Source organism: Macaca mulatta, chromosome 7, assembly GCF_049350105.2.
Source record: "Macaca mulatta isolate MMU2019108-1 chromosome 7, T2T-MMU8v2.0, whole genome shotgun sequence".
NCBI lineage: Eukaryota > Metazoa > Chordata > Mammalia > Primates > Cercopithecidae > Macaca > Macaca mulatta.
In genome coordinates this window covers 138,571,070-138,590,968 of record NC_133412.1, presented here as the reverse complement: position 1 = coordinate 138,590,968, position 19,899 = coordinate 138,571,070, and the positions used below count along the sequence as shown (strand labels likewise).

The 19,899-nt window shown below is 38.7% G+C and overlaps 1 protein-coding gene across 49 annotated transcripts in view; it reads right to left on the bottom strand.

Annotated features, from left to right (window-relative positions):
- Positions 1–19,899, bottom strand: part of FUT8 (fucosyltransferase 8) — a 472,318-nt gene that overhangs the window by 276,130 nt on the left and 176,289 nt on the right. For 36 of the 49 annotated variants that reach the window (XM_077938183.1, XM_077938188.1, NM_001266744.2 and 33 more), the window contains 1 exon segment: positions 5,685–5,782. The exons of 1 other annotated variant lie outside the window; for it this stretch is intronic. The gene's annotated coding sequence lies outside the window, so the exon portion shown is untranslated. 49 annotated transcript variants of the gene reach the window in all.

The window sequence follows — 19,899 nt, the reverse complement described above, 5'->3', positions numbered from 1 at the left end:
TTAATATGGTATATAGCAGGCACTCAACAATTATAAAACTTTAGAATCTGAGAACTAGATATGTCTTAAAGATCATTTGGTTTACTCTTCTTCTCTTCCTCAGGCCTCAAATTTTATCTATGAGGAAACTGAAACGAACCCAGTAGTCTCACAGACAGTTCTTTTGGCAGAAAAAGTATCAAAGAACTGAAACCAAATCACCTCACCAGATGCCAGACCCCTCATTCACCAATATTGCTTCCTTGCCCCTCCCAAGTTCCTGTTTTCTTACACATTGTTATATTTCTTCCCTGCTATATAAACCTTGGTTTTAGTCAGTCAGGGAGATGAAATTGAGACTGAGCTCCCATCTTCTCAGCTGCTGCACCTGATTAAAGCCTTCTTCCTTGGCAATACTCGTTGTCTCAGTGATTGGCTTTCTATGCAGCAAGCAGCAGGACCTAGACTGAACTCCTGGTGTATCAGTAACAACCTAATAGCTGAAGAAGACAGTAACTTTCTTAAGCTAGTTAATAACAGAGCAGAACTAAGGTAAGGATGCAGAGCAGAACTAAGGTAAGGATGCAGAGCAGAACTAAGGTAAGGACGTCCAAACTGATTTTCTTTCTACTATACCATGCGGTTGTCAAGAACTCTGAAGAACCTAAGATTTTACCCTACATGCAAGCTAACATCAGTCTACCATAGTTTCATGGACACTGAGAGCAAACACCATGTACCTACATACAGTTTGGACACTGAAGACTGAAACTACATGTCCCCCATACTGAGTTGAATAAGTGTCCTCCCAAAATTTTTAACTGCTGGAAATAGGGTCTTTGCAGATATAATCAAGTTGGTATAATGTCATTTTGGATTAGGATGGACCCTAATACATGACTGAAATTCTTATAAGAAGGAAATTTGAACACAAACACCCACAGAGGGAAGATGTCATGTGAATACTGAGGTAGATATTGGAGTTATGCTACCACAAGTCAAGAAACACTAAGGATTTCTGGCATCCACCATAACCTAAAAGAAGAAGAAAAGGATTCTTACCTAGAGCCTTCAGAGAGAGTGTGGCCCTGCCAAAACCTTGATTTCAGACTGCTAACCTCCAAAACTGTGAAAGAATAAATTTCTGTTATATTAAGCCACCCAGTTTACGGTGCTTTGTTATAGCAGCCCTAGAAAACTAATACACTCACACACACAACTTTCTAGGTACATTAACATGACTTTACCAGTCCACTGTCTTAATTAGCATAACTGCTATTCTAGGAGACTCTTGCAGAAATATAATGTGATTGTTCACTACAGACCTTCTGGAAAGACCCATCAACTCTCCGGCAGTTTTCAAAATCTTTATCTTACTGTTTCAACCAAACCTAAACTGTTTTATCATGACACCTACCCAATCCTAATCAAGCCTCATCACCACCACTGAAAGATCCAACTTAAACCAAACTTCAAATTCTCAAATTTTGACCTAAGACACTACCAAAGATCTTTTAAGGTGGTGTTCTCCCTTACCACAATAAGCAATAAACTCAGCTTTGTTTTATCAATAGGTTGTGTTAGTGATATCTCATAAACTAGCATCAGATAATCCTGGCAGAAGTTATAACACTCCTAGGTCAGAAACAAAGAACAGTTTACTACTCACAACAACAACATAGACAGAGTACCATATTTTGTACTGGTTCCTCAAGCTCTAATTCCTAAAGGCCAATGAAAGGAAAACCAAGTGCACATACTGTGGGTTGCACTGCAGGACAAGAAAACCTACGCCTACGAAACTCCAATCTTTAAAAGGAGCTACAAGCAAAAATGCCCAACCTTTTCCCAGAGAGATTATCTTAATTATCCCGGACAGCAAAGAAATGTGCCATCTGTCCTAATGGAAGCACTATTTCTATCTTCCTAGGCTGTTTGCTAAATAGATTTCTTTGAAAAAAATAGCTCCCAACAAAAGCTATCATTACTGTGCTCAGCAAATGTGCAGAAACAGAAGAGACCCATAAGATTGAAGAGAAATGTCTCTCAATACCTATTTCCTTTGTCCTAAAAGACTAAAAAGATTCTTAGAGAATCAAGATGAAATTGGTACAATACAATGAGAAGATGTTTCCAAAGAAAATATATAGAGCAAAAAGGTACACTTTCTTCTCTCAAAAATCTGTATAAACTAAAACCACTTCAGCAGAGTCACAATCTTATAACAAGCCTATATATCAAATATCAAAAGTAAATACTTAGATATTTGGATCCTATTTTCATTTTAAAATGTTCCATTTCTAGAAAAGTCTCTCAAACAAGTTATTTTTATTTTATTATTTTTTAACTTTAAAATAAAATGCTATTTTTTTAAATTATTTTTTGGCTGTTTCTCACAGTGAATCAAGTTTTATCACTAATTTCCAATGCCTGGCAGTGTTCATGAAATAAAAGAGACTAGTAGTTTTAAACTTCACCAATAATACCTGACTTTAATGTGGACCTTAACGCCTTTTTTTAAAATAAGAAAATAAAGACCCAGAGAGGTAAGATAGTAAGCTTTTACTCATACAGCTATCTGGAGACACTGCAGTGTAGCGTTCATTTTACTCATCATTCTGTCTCTCTCTCTTTATCCTGGGATCACTGCTTAACCTAATGGATGGGATAAAGTTAAATTACTCAATTTAATATTCTTTACAAAAACTCAGTTTTTGTTTATTTCTTTTGCAGTTAATTTTAAGTTAAATGGGCTACTATTTAAACAGTGCAAGATAGGATCTCAATTTTCAAATATTAAAAAAATATGCTTATATTGAATATATAGCTAGAAAAATCTAAACTTTATTTTTTAACAACCTCAAAATATTTTATGTGAATTAAAGCATATTAAATTTAAATTTAAATATCCCTTTTATTTTCATAAATACTTTACATAAATATTGATCTTAGAATTGTGGTTTAAAATCTAAATACCCTAAAATCCTGAAGAAATCATGACTTCTGAGCACAGCATTATCTTTGACTCTGTGTTGCATTTGCCCACTGAATAGATAACTATTCTCTTTCAGAAGTATCTCTAAAATGCTCTGACTCTGCCTAAAATGTTTTTTCTATTTAAGAAATGCTCTCTGACCACGGCGCCTCACATCTATAATCCTAGCACTTCAGGAGGCTGAGGCGGGCAGACTGCTTGAGCCAAGAAGTTCAAGACCAGCCTAGCCAACATAGCAAAACCCCATCTCTTCTAAAAATACAAAACTTAGCTGGACATGGTGGCACACATTTGTAATCCCAGCTACTCGGGAGGCTGAGGCAGGAGAATGGTGTGAACCCGGGAGGCGGAGCTTGCAGTGAGCTGAGATCCGGCCACTGCACTCCAGCCTGGGCGACAGAGCGAGACTCCGTCTCAAAAAAAAAAAAAGAAATGAAAGGAAAAAAAGTTTTAAAAAAATGTTTTCGGAGAACACAATACGGCAGGCCACTTATCTATAGAGATACTATGAAAGTTACATAATTCATCTAAACATGTTCAGAAACAAGAAAACAGTTTAAAGTTGCAGTAAGTCTTTTAGTGTCCAGGCTTAGAAGCTAGAGTCTAAACCATCCAACATTTTCTCAGTCAGAGCATAATACTTTCTCAAGACCTTTTTATTTCTATAACAAATAATGAACTACAGTTTCCTTATAAATATTCAAATAGGGTTTCAAGCTACTTTTTGAGGTCATTAATTTCCCCAAGGCAGAAAGACAGTTTCTATCACTTTCATCCTACATATTCATTCAAGAAAGTTTAAATTGACTTTTGCATGCCCAACCTTTACCCTGTTTAAGTATGTTTTTAATATAGGAGAATTCTAATGTACTTGACTTTTATAGATGACTTTTGAAGCTACCTATATGAGGTTTAACGATATTAATCTATCTGTATATTTCTGATCTACCATATATTCAAGAAGGCTACCTATTATCTCCAAAATCAGGAAACACCACAAGTTCCAATAGATCCCCTTTCTAATAATTTTACATCATTTCTCTTTCTGTACTCAAAATGACCATAAATTGCAAGTTTCTTCCCATAGCCACGATGTCCGTTGTGTTCTCCTTACGTTTTAATAACATTTTTAAAAAGAAATGCAACCACAGCCTAAAAGGCAATAGTTAAATCATTACCGCTCTTTAACATTAGCAACAACAAAAAGTAACTTCTATTAGTAAAAAGTATATGGGGTCGGGGGATGAAGAAAGGTTGATTAATGGGTACAAACATACACCATACACTTAGAAGAAATAAGACCCGGTGCTCAATAGATCAATAGGGTGATTATAGTTAACCTTTGTTGACTGTACCTTTCAAAATAGCTAGGAAAGAGAATAATTAAAATGTTCTTAATATAAAGAAAAAATGAATATTTAAGTTAATGGATATTCCAATTACTCTGATTTGATTACATAAAGGTATTAAATTATCACATGTACCCTGAAAATAAATACATACATCTAATATATATCAATGCAAAAAAAAAATTTTTTTTTTTTAAGACAGAGTCTCACTCTGTCACCAGGCTGGAGTGCAATGGCGCAATCTCACCTCACCACAACCTCTGCCTCCTGAGTTCAAGCGATTCTCCTGCCTCAGCCTACCAAGTAGCTGGGACTACAGGCATGCAACACCATACCCAACTAATTTTTGTATTTTTAGTAGAGACAAGGTTTCACCATGTCGGCCAGGATGGTCTCGATCTCTTGACCTCATGATCTGCCCACTTCAGCCTCCCAAAGTGCTGGGATTACAGGTTTGAGCCACTACGCCCGGCCAAATTTTTTAAAGAACATAGAATCACATTTTTATTTTTTTAATGTATGACTGCAGCAGTTTTATGATCATCAAAAACTACAAACAGCCTAAATATCCATAAACAGGTAAATGAATAAACTAATTATGGTATCCATAAAGTGGAACACTACTTGGCAATAAAAAAAAAAAAAAAAAACTACTGATACACAACTACTGATGCACACAGCAACATGAATAAATCTCAAATATATTATTCTAAGTGAAAGAAGCCAGGATTTAAAAACTACATATTAGATGATTCCAATTAAATGACATATTGGAAAAGGCAAACTATAGGGATAGAAAGCGATCAGCGATTGCTAGGGATTGAGGTATAAGGAGAGGTTAACTACAAATGAGCAACATGAGCAAATTTGGAAGGTTTGGAAAATGCTTTAATTGTGGTGACATATATTTGTCAAAATTAATAGAATGAACGCTAAAAATAAATAAAAATGTTAATGTAGGACTGAAATCTGGACAAGAATACCTTTAAAAGTCAGCTACTAAAAATGTCAGAAATGTTTAAGATGAGTTGCTTATTTTTAGCACCAAAAAATGCCACACAACGATGCCAAAAGTTAATGTATCGCGTTCAACCACAACTTTTTATCCAGCCCCATAATTTAAACTACAAAACTATTTAAAAGGAAGTAAAATATTTTTCAATGTATGCAGTGAATATTGTACACAGTAGGCAGTAAGAAAATGTTTCTTAACTAATACACAATTTAACAGAGTTTAGACTGACTTGGCCTTTCTACTTTACTGGTACGTAACATGTAGCTTTAACCACAAAATTATCTATTTCTCAAAAATATTAACATATAATTAGAAAAAGGAAGTGCTGTCCACAAAATACACTAACCTGAATTTGTCCAGTTAATCAACAAAGGCAATAAGTCACTTTATCTTGAACAAAAAGACCATTAGGGTCATTGATATCCTCTGAGCAAAAGCAGCAACCTGGAACAAAATAAAATATATGAAATTCAGCCCTTGACTCAAGCTTCAGTTAGCATTATTTTATATATATATATATATTTTTTATATATATATATATATTTTTTTTTTTCCGAGACGGAGTCTGTCGCCCAGGCTGGAGCGCAGTGGCCCGATCTCAGCTCACTGCAAGCTTCGCCTCCCGGGTTTACGCCATTCTCCTGCCTCAGCCTCCCGAGTAGCTGGGACTACAGGCGCCCACCACCTCGCCCGGTTAGTTTTTTTTGTATTTTTTTTTTTTAGTAGAGACGGGGTTTCACCATGTTAGCCAGGATGGTCTCGATCTCCTGACCTCGTGATCCGCCTGTCTCGGCCTCCCAAAGTGCTGGGATTACAGGCTTGAGCCACCGCAGGCGGCCTATTATATATATTTTTAAATCCCTTTAACTTTTCCTTACATAGCCAATCACAATGAGAGGTGACAATGTGCTAGCAGCCCTCATTCTCAGAGCCTCCTCAGCCTTGGTGTCCACTCTGGCGGCACTTGAGGAACCCTTCAGCCCGCCACCGCACAGTGGGAGCCCCTCTCTGGGCTGGCTGAGGCCAGAGCCTCCTCCCTCTGCTTGCGGGGAGGTGTGGAGGGAGAGGCGCGGGAGGGAACCGGGGTTGTGTGTGGCCCTCGCGGGCCAGTGCAAGTTACAGCCGGCACCAGCAGGGGTATGGGTTCAGCTGGCCGGCACATGGAGCGGCCAGCTGGCAGCGCCAGCCCAGGGCAGTGGGGGGCTTAGCACCTGGGCCACCAGCTGTGGAGGTTGCGCCAGGTCCCCCAGCAGTGCCGGCCCACCGGTGCTGCACTCAAATTCTCCCCTGGCCCTAGTTGCCTCCCCATGGGGCAGGGCTTGGGACCTGCAGCCTACCATGTCTAAGCTCCCCATCTGTGGCCAGAGCCTCCCCGACAGGCACTGTCCCCTGCTCCATGGTGCTCGGTCCCATGGACAGCCCAAGGACTGAGGAATGCAGGCACCGCTCAGGACTGGCGGGCAACTCCGCCTGCAGCCCCGCTGCAGGATCCACTAGGTGAAGCCAGCTGGGCTCCTGAGCCAGATGGGGACTTGGAGAACTTTTATATCTAGCTGGAGGATTGTATGTGCACCAATCAGCACTCTGTATCTAGCTAATCTGGTGGGGACTTGGAGAACTTTTATGTCTAGCTAAGGGATCATAAACACACCACACACCAACCAGCACTCTGTGTCTAGCTCAGGGTTTGTAAATACACCAATCAGTACTCTGTGTCTAGCTCAAGGTTTGTAAACACACCAATTGGTACCCTGTAACTAGCTAACTCTGTATCTAGCTAACCTAGTGGGGACTTGGAGAACTTTTCCCTCTAGTACTCTGTGTCTAGCTCAAGGATTGTAAACACACCAATCAGCACTCTGTCAAAACGGACCAATCAGCTCTCTGTAAAATAGACCAATCAGCAGGATGTGGATGGGGTCAGATAAGGGAATAAAAGCAGGATGCCCCAGTCAGCCAGTGGCAACCCGCTGAGGTCCCCTTCTGCACTGTAGAAGCTTTGTTCTTTCTCTCTTTGCAATAAATCTTGCTGCTGCTCACTCTTTGGGTCTACGCTGCCTTTACAAGCTGTAACACTCTCCACGAAGGTCTGCAGCTTCACTCCTGAAGCCAACGAAACCACAAACCCACTGGGAAGAATGAACAACTCCAGATGCGCTGCCTTTAAGAGCTGTAACACTCACCACGAAGGTCTGCAGCTTCACTCCTGACAGTGAAACCACGAACCCACCACAAGAAGGTCCAGACACATCTGAACGTCTGGAGGAACAAACTCCGGACACACCATCTTCAAGAACTGTAACACCGCGAGGATCCGCGGCTTCATTCTTGAAGTCAGTGAGAACAAGAACCCACCAATTCCGGAAACAATAACATGCAAATTCACTTATTTTGTACATTGACTTATTCTGTAAGTAGCCCTTTCCAAATGTCAACAAAAAATGGGTTTTCATTTTGCAAATTATACCCAAACTCAGTAACACTCAGTGGCTTAATTTGCTCCATAGTTCAACTTAAAATAAGTTTGCACTCATATAACTTGCTTTGTGAATATAAAATTATTTAACTTTGTCTATCTTTTAACATAAAAGGCATTCAGAAGTATACCTCTTTTCAGACCAAAGCTCAAAATCTTTTGTATTTCTCCTCGATTTTGTATGACACCTCGATTAGCTCTGTAACCTAGTTTCTTACTATCTTCTACACAAACTTCCACTAAAGCCAATTTAATTTTCTTTCTTTCCATAGAACAATCTGTTTATTCTCAGCTGTCGCCCCACAATACACCATTCCTTTTTTAAAAAAACAGGGATTTTTTTTCTCCTTTATCAATCAATGCATATCCATCAGCTTTCTCAAAATCCATCCCCTCTATATCTCCCTGCCTAACAGCTGACATAATCATTCTATACTCCATTAATCTTCGCTAGAATATTTTGCTACCTTATACATGCACCATCTCATGCAGTCTTTTGATCAGGGACCCTTCTCCTACTTCATTTGTTGCTGCCTCTCCCTCATCCAGTATCATGTTTGGCACACAGTAATCAATATGATTAACTGAAAAGTGAAATGGCCTTAATAAAGATTCACACATCAAATGTTCACTGAGTGTGTAGTATGTGCAGGTCACCAAGTACAAAAACCCAAGAACAGTACAAAGACACAATACATTCTATAGAAATGTGTCTTTCTGCCAGTCGCTTTACTCTTACGTCAACAACATGAGATTTTTCTGATTGACATTATTAATTGTGAGAAGTAGTTTTTCTCCAATGACATCAAAGTCTACTGAAAACAATTTTAGGCAATTACAACTAATATAAAAGCAATATCACCAACTTAAACTCCTCCCACCACGAAGGTAATACAACTATTTTCTTTTTTTAAAGATTTTAAAATTTATTTTGTTTTACTTTATTGTAGAGACTGGGTCTTTCTATGTTGCCCAGGCTGGTATCAAACTCCTGGGCTCAAGTAATCCTCCTGCCTCAGCCTCCCAAAATGCTGGAATTGCAAACATGAGCCACCTTGGAGTGCAAAAAACCAAGAATAATAATGCTTTATTATTTACATTACCTCATAGATCTATTTGAAGAAAACATAGTCAACTACTCCCAAAGCCCATAAACATACAATTACCAAATAGTCATTAAGTCTAAAATCAGCAAAGGTTTATTGTAATTCTTTCCTGTAACTTCACCCAAAAGTCTTTGCCAAACTCCACAATAATCCAATAGTATGAAATGTATGCCTCCAGCCATTATGGAATAACTGGTAACAGATTTACCCTCAGATGGTAAGCAACTGCAAAACCACACAAAAATACATGACCGTTTCCGGACAGTGAACAACAATTAGTATAGATCTGTGTTCCCTGAAACAAGAAAACAAACTACATAAGGCCTATGACCACACTGGCTTTCTGCCTAGAGACATGTTCTAGATACCCTTGCCAACAGGGAAATTCAAAGCAGAATACAGCAGTTCTGCTAACTTGAAAAGAACGGAGTTTGGAACAGTGGAGGTGGCAAGAATTACTAGAATAATATACCAGAAAGGAGAAACTTAAGCAGAAAAAAGCTACAGATACGTACATTGGGGTCTACTTGAGTCGTCAACTAAATACTAATCTACACATGCTTAGGGTGAAATTCCATAAAGTCAGACAAAAACATCTGCCAGGAGGTAAAATATGAACAACTCCGGGTTGACACTGAGCTCGGAGACATCTGAGTTCCATCCAGCCACAATAGAGACATCTCTTTACGCTCTAGGCAATAGGTACAGACCTCAGGAGGGCTAAATTTGTCCTAGAATAAAGATTACTCTGTAATGATCCCAACAGAGCTTAAAAACAAGTCTTGAATGGACAATATGATCCTCAGTTTAACATCTGTAACCAACAGCCAGAATGGAAAAGTCTCATAATTCATGAAGCATAAACTATTCAGAAGGGTTTTGCCTAGTAGTCACGAAAATTAAGTGGTTACACTTAACAAAGATTAAAAGCAATACCTAAAAGTTAAAAAACACTTTCAAAGAACTTCAATACAGACCAGGAAAAAGTTCAAAAAATATCTACAGGCACCGGGGCTGGTGGTACGCACCTGCAGTCCCAGCTACTCTGGAGGCTGCAATAGGAGGATCACTTGAGCCCAAGAGTTGAATACTGCCATGGGCTATGATCATGCTACTGCACTACACTATTGCCCAGGCAACAGAGCAAGACCCCATCTCTTAATAAAAAAATAAAAATAAAAATAAAGAATATAGGAATATAAAAATGTCCAGCACCCAACAAGGTACAACTTACAATGTTTTATTTTACATGCCTGATACGCATCAATTAATTAACAAGCAGGTTAAAAAAATTAAGGCAAGAAAATATAGCCAGAAGGAGAGCTATCAATCAATCAATCAAAACCAACCCAGAAATGACAGGGTTGGTAGAATTAGGAGACTAGGACATTAAAAGTTATTATATATCTGTTCCATGTGTACTAAAAGCCAGAAGAAAGGTTAAGTATATTAAGTAAAGACACAGAGCAAAAAAGACCCAAGTTGAACATCTAGAAATAAAAAGTAGAAGGTTGGAGGTCCTCTACCTGACACACCTGTTGAATTATGAAGTTTTTTTGGTCTGATGGATTCAGGCCCTATTCCTAGCCACTTGTGAGCTGAGTATTGTATTATTCCCTTCAATTCATTTTCGGTGGTTCTTCCGCAGCTTCCTGTAGTTTCCTTACAGGCATATATTGATCACTAGTCAACTGAATTCTTGAAAGGAATTTCGACAGATCTGTGAAGTTCTGTCTCTTGCAGCTTTCTCCTCTCTCGTACTCTACCTTGTGACTCTAGCTGCCTTGGCCCCCCAATCTCCCAGCTAGCTCCACCTCTTCAATACAGAGAAATCTCTAGGCTCCTTCTGGGTTCCACTGCTTTGTTCCACCCCTACAAACACTCTCTAGGTGGGAGCCAGAGCAACTGCATGATCTCGCCTAATTTGTTTCCCATCCCTTGGGGATAATGTCTTTTGCTGCTTGATGGCAAATGTCTTGAGAACTGTTGTTTCATTATTTTGTACCATTCTTTAGTTGTCTTAGGTGCAAAGACCATCCCTGTTAGTCCATCTTATCTGGAAACACTGTATTTTTAAAGGGGGACTATGAACTAAATTAACTTTGTGACAGCACTAAATGCTGAAATTTCCTAAATATTAGATGTATTCAATAAATACCATGTCATTATGTTATGACATGTCAATATGTTATCCTATGTTATATGTCAATATGTTATCCTAAAGCGAAGAAGCATAAATAGGATCTAAGAATCAGAAGGAACTCATATGAAAACAAAGTATTACCACAGGAGAAACGAAGTATTTAAGAAATGCGTTATTATTGACAGGAACGGGGGACAGAGAAATTCTAGGTAGAAAATGGCAGGTCCCCAGTAAAACCTCACCCTCAAGCCAAAAAGTCTAAAACCGTGGCCTAAAGTGAGAATTTATATCCCTGTTTTCCGGCTCAAATGTTGCCTTTTCCTAAACCACCCACAGCCCTGCCCCATCCCATCCTGTGCCTATGAAAGCTCCAGACTCAGCTGGTAGACAAGACCACAGCTGGACATCAGAGAGAGGCGGCTTGACTTCAGAAGGACAGCTTGATGGCATTACTACACAGAAGAATCTGGCCGGAGGTGGTTGAACTTCCCAGGGGAAGATTACCTACCCACCCTGTCCCCTTTCTTCCATTTCCGCTGAGAGCCACTTTCATTTGCAATAAAATCCCCTGCATTTACCATCTTTCAATTCATTCATGCAACCCCATTTTTCCTGGGCACCAGACAAGAGCTCAGGAGCCACAAAAGTGTGGATACAAAAGGCTTTCACACTGGCCCTTTGCCCTCACTGGCAAAGGGCAGCCACCTCACACAAAAAGGCAAAGGGTCCACTAAGCTGTTAACACTTAAGCTGTCCACAGACAGCAGAGCTAAAAGAGCACTGTAACACACCCTCTGGGGCTTCAATAGTCACAGTTACCCACTTCTGGACACTGCTGTGGGGCCTGCACAGAGTTCACTCCTGCTGTGGCTAAAGCATCTGGCCGGTTCTGGCACCCACTGATATGCACACTCCCTCCTGCAAGGGGTAGAATGCAGTGGGTTCGAGTGAGTGGAGGTTGAGCCCTCTGACGCCAAAGTGGCCAGCTGGTTCCAGCACTCATTCACCCCAATTCCCACACCCGTTCACTTGCGCGCTCCCTTCCACAAAGAGTTAAGAGTGGTGGGCTGGGGCCCGGCACGGTGGCTCACGCCTGTAATCCCAGCACTTCGGGAGGCCGAGGTGGGTGGATCACGAAGTCAGGTCATCAAGACCATTCTGACTAACATGGTGAAATCCCGTCTCTACTAAAAATACAAAATATTAGCTGGGCGTGGTGGCAGGCCCCTGTAGTCCCAGCTACTCCGGAGGCTGAGGCAGGAGAATGGCATGAACCCAGGAGGCGGAGCTTGCAGTGAGCGCCACTGCACTCCAGTCTGGGCAACAGAGTGAGACTTTGTCTCAAAAAAAAAACAAAAACAAAACAAAACAAAAACTGGTGGGCTGGGTAAACGAGGCACCCCTGTTGCGAGTCCCACAAAGGAGTCAGGGAAATATCCTGCTTCATTATGTAATAGAAAAAAATGATCAACCAAGAAAGTTTACTTTCATGATAGCTGAATATCAACAGCATCCAAAGAATAAACAATATCCAGTAATCAGCAATAAAAACCCAATGTAAGAAAAATCCCATTTTAGAAAAGATACAAACTGAAAGATTTCTCTGAGAAAAAATAAATATACCCGAAAAGATACAACCAAGAGTGCAGCACATAATAACATATCCATGTCAAATATATGGAAGAAATTATTCACTTAAGAAGAAATGCTATACTTGCTTATCATTAGTGGCACTAGAATTCATTCGAACATTACAAGATTTGCTGTAGATTGTACATGAACATAATAAAGGAAGAGAAGCAAAACAGTAAGTAGAAGTCTTCAGGAGAAATAGAATACCTATAGAACTAAATAAACATGTTATCTCCATGATGGAAAAAAGAAAGTATAGAGAAGGAAAGATCTGTTAGATTTTAAAATAAAGAAGTACAAAAAAAGAGGCTAGGAATCACAGATTTTATTTTCAATCTGTAATGTTGAACAGAGTCAGTCATTTTTACCCACACTGTTAGGAAGAAAGAAGACTGTGAGCTAAACTGAACATACCCTAGGTGAAGAAAAACAGTAAATGGCCCATTGAGTCTCATCTTTAAAGAAATACATCTTGTTCTAAAAAAGGAAACCACACACACATGCATACAAATACACATAAAATCACATATGAAATGAAGAAGAAAACCAAAGTCATGGGAAAACATTTTTAACAGATGACAAAAGCAAATTTTCATCAGTGGTGAAACTGGTCACTTTTAAGAAAAAGAGGAAAGTACTGTGTTGATAATAAAAGGGCTATTTACCCATAAAAAGTGAAAGCTATAAACATGTTTAAAAAGCTAAGTATGACTCAGGCACTACTGAGTCTCGTAACACTGATTATCCTAAGGTCATTCTAGGTTTCCCCAAAGCTGGACTTCAAACAGGGAGATGCTTCAACCAAGAAAGTGAGCTTTCCACAGTGAAATAGGGTAAGGTAGGGGTGGGGACAGCCTGGAAGAGGCTGCTCACCATAGTATGGGGTATGCTGCTCACGGCTAAAGTAAAAAAGCAGTAAGGCAGGACCTCAATGTCTTCTAGCTATGGGCCAATGTTAAGAGAGAAAACACAAGAAGGATGAAAGCCTCAGAGGAGAAAAGCACACTGACAATGGTATATTGCTTCCTTTCCTTCTTTCTCTGTAGTGTTGATATTCTAAGTGACTCCAGTATATCAACAGAAACTGCATTCTTTCTATTTTGGCAAAAAGAAAAATAGTTAAGGTAGGTGATAAATACTAACAAAAACTAGAGACTAAAATGGATTCTAGGAATAAGTGAAAAAAACAAAAAAGTCTGTTTTGTCCACTATTTCAACAAAAATGAATTCATCATTGTAAGACTGTCAAACTCATATTTATTGGTAAGCAAATGTTTCCTATAATTATTCTGACAATTAACATTACTTTACAGTAAAATAAGTTATAACTAATTTATTCACTACTCCCCCTCCTTTGGTGAAGTTGTCTACATCATCAACATAAACTAGTACGAAATCAACTATGTTAAATTTTGTCTAGTTTCTTACCAATTAAAAGGGTCTATTTATTTATTCATAATGGTCTAGGTAAATCTGTCCTAAATTTGTAAGTTCTATTTGACATTACAAAATCAATTACCTTGTTTTCTTCCTCCTTCTCAAACCAGGCTAATATGCCAAAAATCACTAAAACAATTTAAGTGATTTCTGTCATCCTTAATTCATAAATTTATTCATATAAATAGCTGTGTAAAATCACCTAAAATAAAAAATAATCTGAAAATTATAAAGGAAAATTGTATCAGTATATATTACAATCAAGATGCTTTTATAGTCATTATCCTTTCAGTTAGTCTGAATTAAGAAGGTAAAATACCAAAATTTCTGTTACAATATCATCACTCTTTCTAAATTCCCATGGGACACAGTTTGAATTTATAAATCCTTTTCAACTTCCTATACATTGTAACTGGTTGTTTTTCCCACCCCATCCCCAAAAGATTGGGCACACCATGAGAACAGAGCCTATATCTATTCACCCTTATATCCCTTAGTGGTTTCTAGCACACTACATTAACACATATTATATTTAGTATTTTCTACTCACCAATATCCCTTCTACCTATCTCACAAGGATATTGCAAGGATCAAATAGTACAATATTTATGAGAGTATTGTGCTTGAAATATTGTGCGGATATCAGATGTATTTTATTTCATTATTGTCTATGATTATTCTAAATCTTAGCTGGCAAGTAGTGATATGCTATAGGGAATGAGAACAGAACAAATGATCCTTCTGATAAGCATGAGTTTGATGGTTGCTCCATTGCCTCCTTTATTCCGCCCCCCATTCTATAGGTTCTAGACCCACTTAACTCATGACCAAAGCTTTCATCACCCTCTACCCACATCATCCCAGCACTCTTCACCACACCACAAACATCATCTGGTGTTTTTATGGTTTCTAGTACCAGCTGCACTTCCAGCTCCCAATCTATAGTTCATAACCGTTGGATTTTTTTAGCTACTATCTCTAAGCTATTTCTTAGTGGGTAAGATAAAGAGGTAGAATCAACAGGTCAGGGGTCTTATGACCTAACACTATCCCTGTGATGCTGAATAAATCATATCTGTTTCTGTGCCTTTATAAAAACACCAATATAAATATGTCACACTGCCTTAGTTGCACTAATTTAGGTAGGATATGAGGAGCCCAAGATCTGGTTATCGTGCCTCTCAAGAACACATTCTGGCATTGAGAAACTAATCCTGAAACAGAAATGGAAGAGGCTTAGTACTAGTCCCAGCTCTAAACAGTAATTTACTATGTGATCTCGGAAATAAGACATCATGTCCCTAGACTTCTAGATATTCTCCTATAATGAAGGAACTGGAATAAATTTTAAAGGTCTCCTCCAGATCTAAAATTCTGAGATGAGAAGCCTACACTGCCACCTTCCAGGGGCCATTAGAATTTTTCAGCTTGTATTTCAATCGACCTTTACCACTTGCTACTAAACATGCCAAAAACATTCTAATAATTCAATCAGACAAGATACCATTTGAAAAAGTGGTATCTTACCTAGCATTGAAAAAATGGTATCTTGTCTGGTTGAAGAAAAATAATTTTTAGAAGAAAATATTTTATATAATCTTTGTCAAAACATTCCTTTCCAATCCAAAAGTCCTTTTCCTTCATTATTATAAAATAAAGGTATTTTCCTATAACGCTTCAACATAAAATGTACAACGATTACACTGCACCTTGATTTACTGGAAACTAAAAAATACAGCTTATATTCACCAACAAACTCAAACAAAATTTACTTTCTTTTGGTGTTTTTTTTTTTTTTTTTTTTTTTTTTGAGACAGAGTCTCCTTCACTGTCACCCAGGCTGCAGTGCAGTGTGGGACATCAGCTCTCTGCAACCTCTGCCTCCCAGGAGCAAGTGACTCTTCTGCCTCAGCCTCCCAAGTAGCTAGGATTACAGGCATGCACCACCACGCCTGGCTAATTTTTTGGTATTTTTAATAGAGACCAGATTTCACCATGTTGGTCAGGCTGGTCTTGAATCCTGACCTCAAGTGATCCACCCACCTTGGCCTCCCAAAGTGCTGGGATTACAGGCAAGAACCACCATGCTCAGTGCAAAATTTACTTTCTAACACCGGTCCAGGACACCTACAGCACTTTATATTTAATATTTTTCTTAATTTAAAAATGGTTTCAGATTAACAGAAAAGTTGCAAATGGTACAGACAGTTTCTATACACCGTGTACCCAGATTCCCCTATTGTTAAAACCTCACACTGCCCTGGTACATTTGTCACAATTAACAAAACAATGTTATTATTCATTAAACTCCATAATTTATTCAAATAAATATACTAAACATCCAAAAATAACTTCCAGCCAGGTGCAGTGGTGTTCACACCTGCAATCCCAGCACTTTAGAGAGGCCAAGGCAGGAGGACTGCTGGAGCCCAGGAGTTTGAGACCAGCCTGGGCCACGCAGGGAGACTCTGTATCGACAAAAATTTAAAAATTAGCCGGTCATGGTGGCACATATCTGTGGTCCCAACTACTCGGAAGGCTGAGGTGGGAGGATTGCTTCAGCCTGTGAGGTTAAGGCTGCAATGAGCCAAGATTTCAGCCCCGCAGTGAGCCAAAATTGCACCACTGCACTCCAGCCTGGGCAACAGAGCAAGACTCTGTCTCCCCACAAAAAAAAAAAAAATTCCAAAACAAAAAGCAAAACTTTTTTTAAAAAAGATGAGAACATACAACATAATGAAAGATACATAAATAGAATATATGCAGAAGATATAATAATTGTCTGAAGTAAGATTAAGCATATCAATGTCAATAATAAATTCAAAGAGCTTAACTCTTCTATTGAAACAAGATTTTCAGATTGGCTCAGAAAGTAAAACCAATAGTACGCTATATACAAGGGCATACACCTAAAACAAAGTAATTAAGAAATATAAAAGGGAAAAAAGAGGAACAAAGGTATAACAGGCAAATATGGCCAGGTATGGTGGTTCACGCCTGTAATTGCGACATTTTGGGAGGCCAAGGCGGACAGATCACTTGAGGTCAGGAGTTTGAGACCATCCTGGCCAACACGGTGAAACCCTGTCTCTACCAAAAATACAAAAATTAACTGGGTGTGGTGGTGGGTGCCTGTAACCCCAGCTACTCGGAAGACTGAGGCAGGAGAATCACTTGAACCTGGGAGGCGGAGGTTGCAGTGAGCCAAGATCGCGACATTGCACTTAGGCCTGGGAGACACAACAACAATCCGTCTCAAAAAAAAAAAAGAAAACAGGAAAATACAATCAAAAAGAAAACACGGGTTATGATCTTAATACCTCACAATGTAAAATTCAGGCCAAAAAGCATCTAACAAGACAAAGGAGGACACTTCTTTATGCTGAAGGCCAAATTAACAATGAGGAAGAAAAATCAGTTATGAATATCTATTAACCAAAGAGCATGGTCACAACCTTGCAAAGCAAAAATCTATAGTAGATGCATGGAGAAATTAATGGAAACAGAATAATAGCAGGTAAAGCAATAGACAACCTAAGTAACACAATCAATAAGGTAGATTTTACTATATTGTATTTATTATATTGAGTTTTATATTCTGATAGAGAATACAACCCCATTTCAAGTAGACACAGGCTAATTCACAAAAATTGGCCATATATGTGGTCATAAATCTCAATAAGTTCAAGAGTAGAAATAACACAACCTACCTATGAATATACACACAATGCAATGCATCCAGAACTGTAAGAAAATAAATTTCTGTTGTTTAATATCATCCAATCTGTTGTATTTTGTTATGGAAGACTAATACAATTACAGACCAATATCTTCCATGAACATACATACAAAAATACTTTAACAAAATATCAGCTAATAATATTATAATATAATAAAATCTGGCAATATAGTAGTTCCCCCTTATTCACAGGAGTCCAAGACCCCCAGTGAATGCCCGAAACTGCAGATACTTCCAAACTCTATACACCATGTTTCGTTTCGTTTTGTTTTTTTGAGATGGAGTTTCGCTCTTGTTGCCCAGACTGGAGTGCAATGGTGCGATCTTGGCTCACTGCAACCTCTGCCGCCCGGGTTCAAGCGATTCTCCTGCCTCAGCCTCCTGAGTAGCTGGGATTACAGGAGTACGCCACCACGCCTGAATAATTTTTGTATTTTTAGTAGAAACGAGGTTTCACCATGTTAGCCAGGCTGGTCTCGAACTCCTGATGTCAGGTGATCCACTTGCCTCGGCCTCCCAAAGTGCTGGGATTATAGGCATGAGCCACCACACCCAGCCCACCATGTTTTTTTCTATATATACACACTGTACAATATGCATACAACGGACAAAGGGATAATTCAGTCCTGGGCAGGGCGGCACGAAATTTCATCATGCTACTCAGAATACAGTGAAATTTAAATTTAAAATGTATGAATGGTTTATTTCTGAAAGTTTCCATGTCATATTTTCAGACTTCAGCTGATCACAGGTAACTAAAACCATGGAAAGCAAAACTGCACAAGAGACTACTGTATTAAGCATTTATCCTGGCTTTTTAGAAGGAGCTGTAATATACTCTCAATTGACAAGGAAAAGCTACTTATTATAGAATAATAATAAATACTGAAAAAAAATTACAATTTTTAAAATCATCATTTTGTAACTCCCAATTAATTAATTCAAGCAAGTATCATCAATGAATGTTCAAAACATTACGTAAAGGATAGTTAGGGAACAGACTTTTAAGAGATTGTCAAAGTAGCCTCCCATAATTCTACTTGCTAAATTTCAGAGATAAATGTTCCTTCACAATGGAGAGATCTAGTGGGTCACCATAGTAACCAAGTTATCAAACTTAACATCCCCACCAGTGGAGAAATGACTTTATGTGCTTTGTAATACCACAGTATCATCTACAAAGTGTCTTGCCCAAAACTGTTTAATGCAAATGAAGCAAGCCTACCTTCCATCTACAAGTATATAAGAAAAAGAAAAACCACAAGAAAATAAATCAAGAATGTGTGACATTATATGAAACAATCAGCCTGGTCTCTTCGGAAAATAAATCTCATGAGTTACAAAAATTAGGGTGACTTCTCCAGAGCACAATAAACTGAAGATCCTTAACGACCAAATGCAATGTATGAGACTTGATCAGATACTGTTTGAAAAATACACATTTAAAAGATGTTCAGGGAGGCTGGGGGGCTCACGCCTGTAATCCCCACACTTTGAAAGGCCAAGACAGATGGATCACCTGAGGTCAGGAGTTTGAGACCCGCCTGGCTGACATTGCAAAATCCTGTCTCTACTAAAAATATAAAACTTAGCTGGGCGTGATGGCACATGCCTATAATCCCAGCTACTCGGGAGGCTGAGGCAGGAGAATCACTTGAACCTGGGAAGCAGAGGTTGTGGCGAGCCAAGATCATGCCACTGCACTTCAGCCGGGGCAACAGAGCAAGACTTTGTCTCAAAAAATATAAATAAATAAATATATATAAAAAGATGTTCAGGGATAACTAAAGAAATCTGAATTACTACTGTTCAATGGTATTAGGAAATTATTACTTTTCTTAGCTGTGATGATGATATCCTGGTTACAAAAGAATGTCCTATTTTCAAGTGATGTATGCTGGAGTATTTAGGGATGAATCACATTTTCGACTTTTTTCAAATAGTTCAGCAAAAAAAAGTGTGACACATACATACAAAGAGACAGACATAAAGACAATAAAGTGGCTGGGTGCCATGGCTCATGACTGT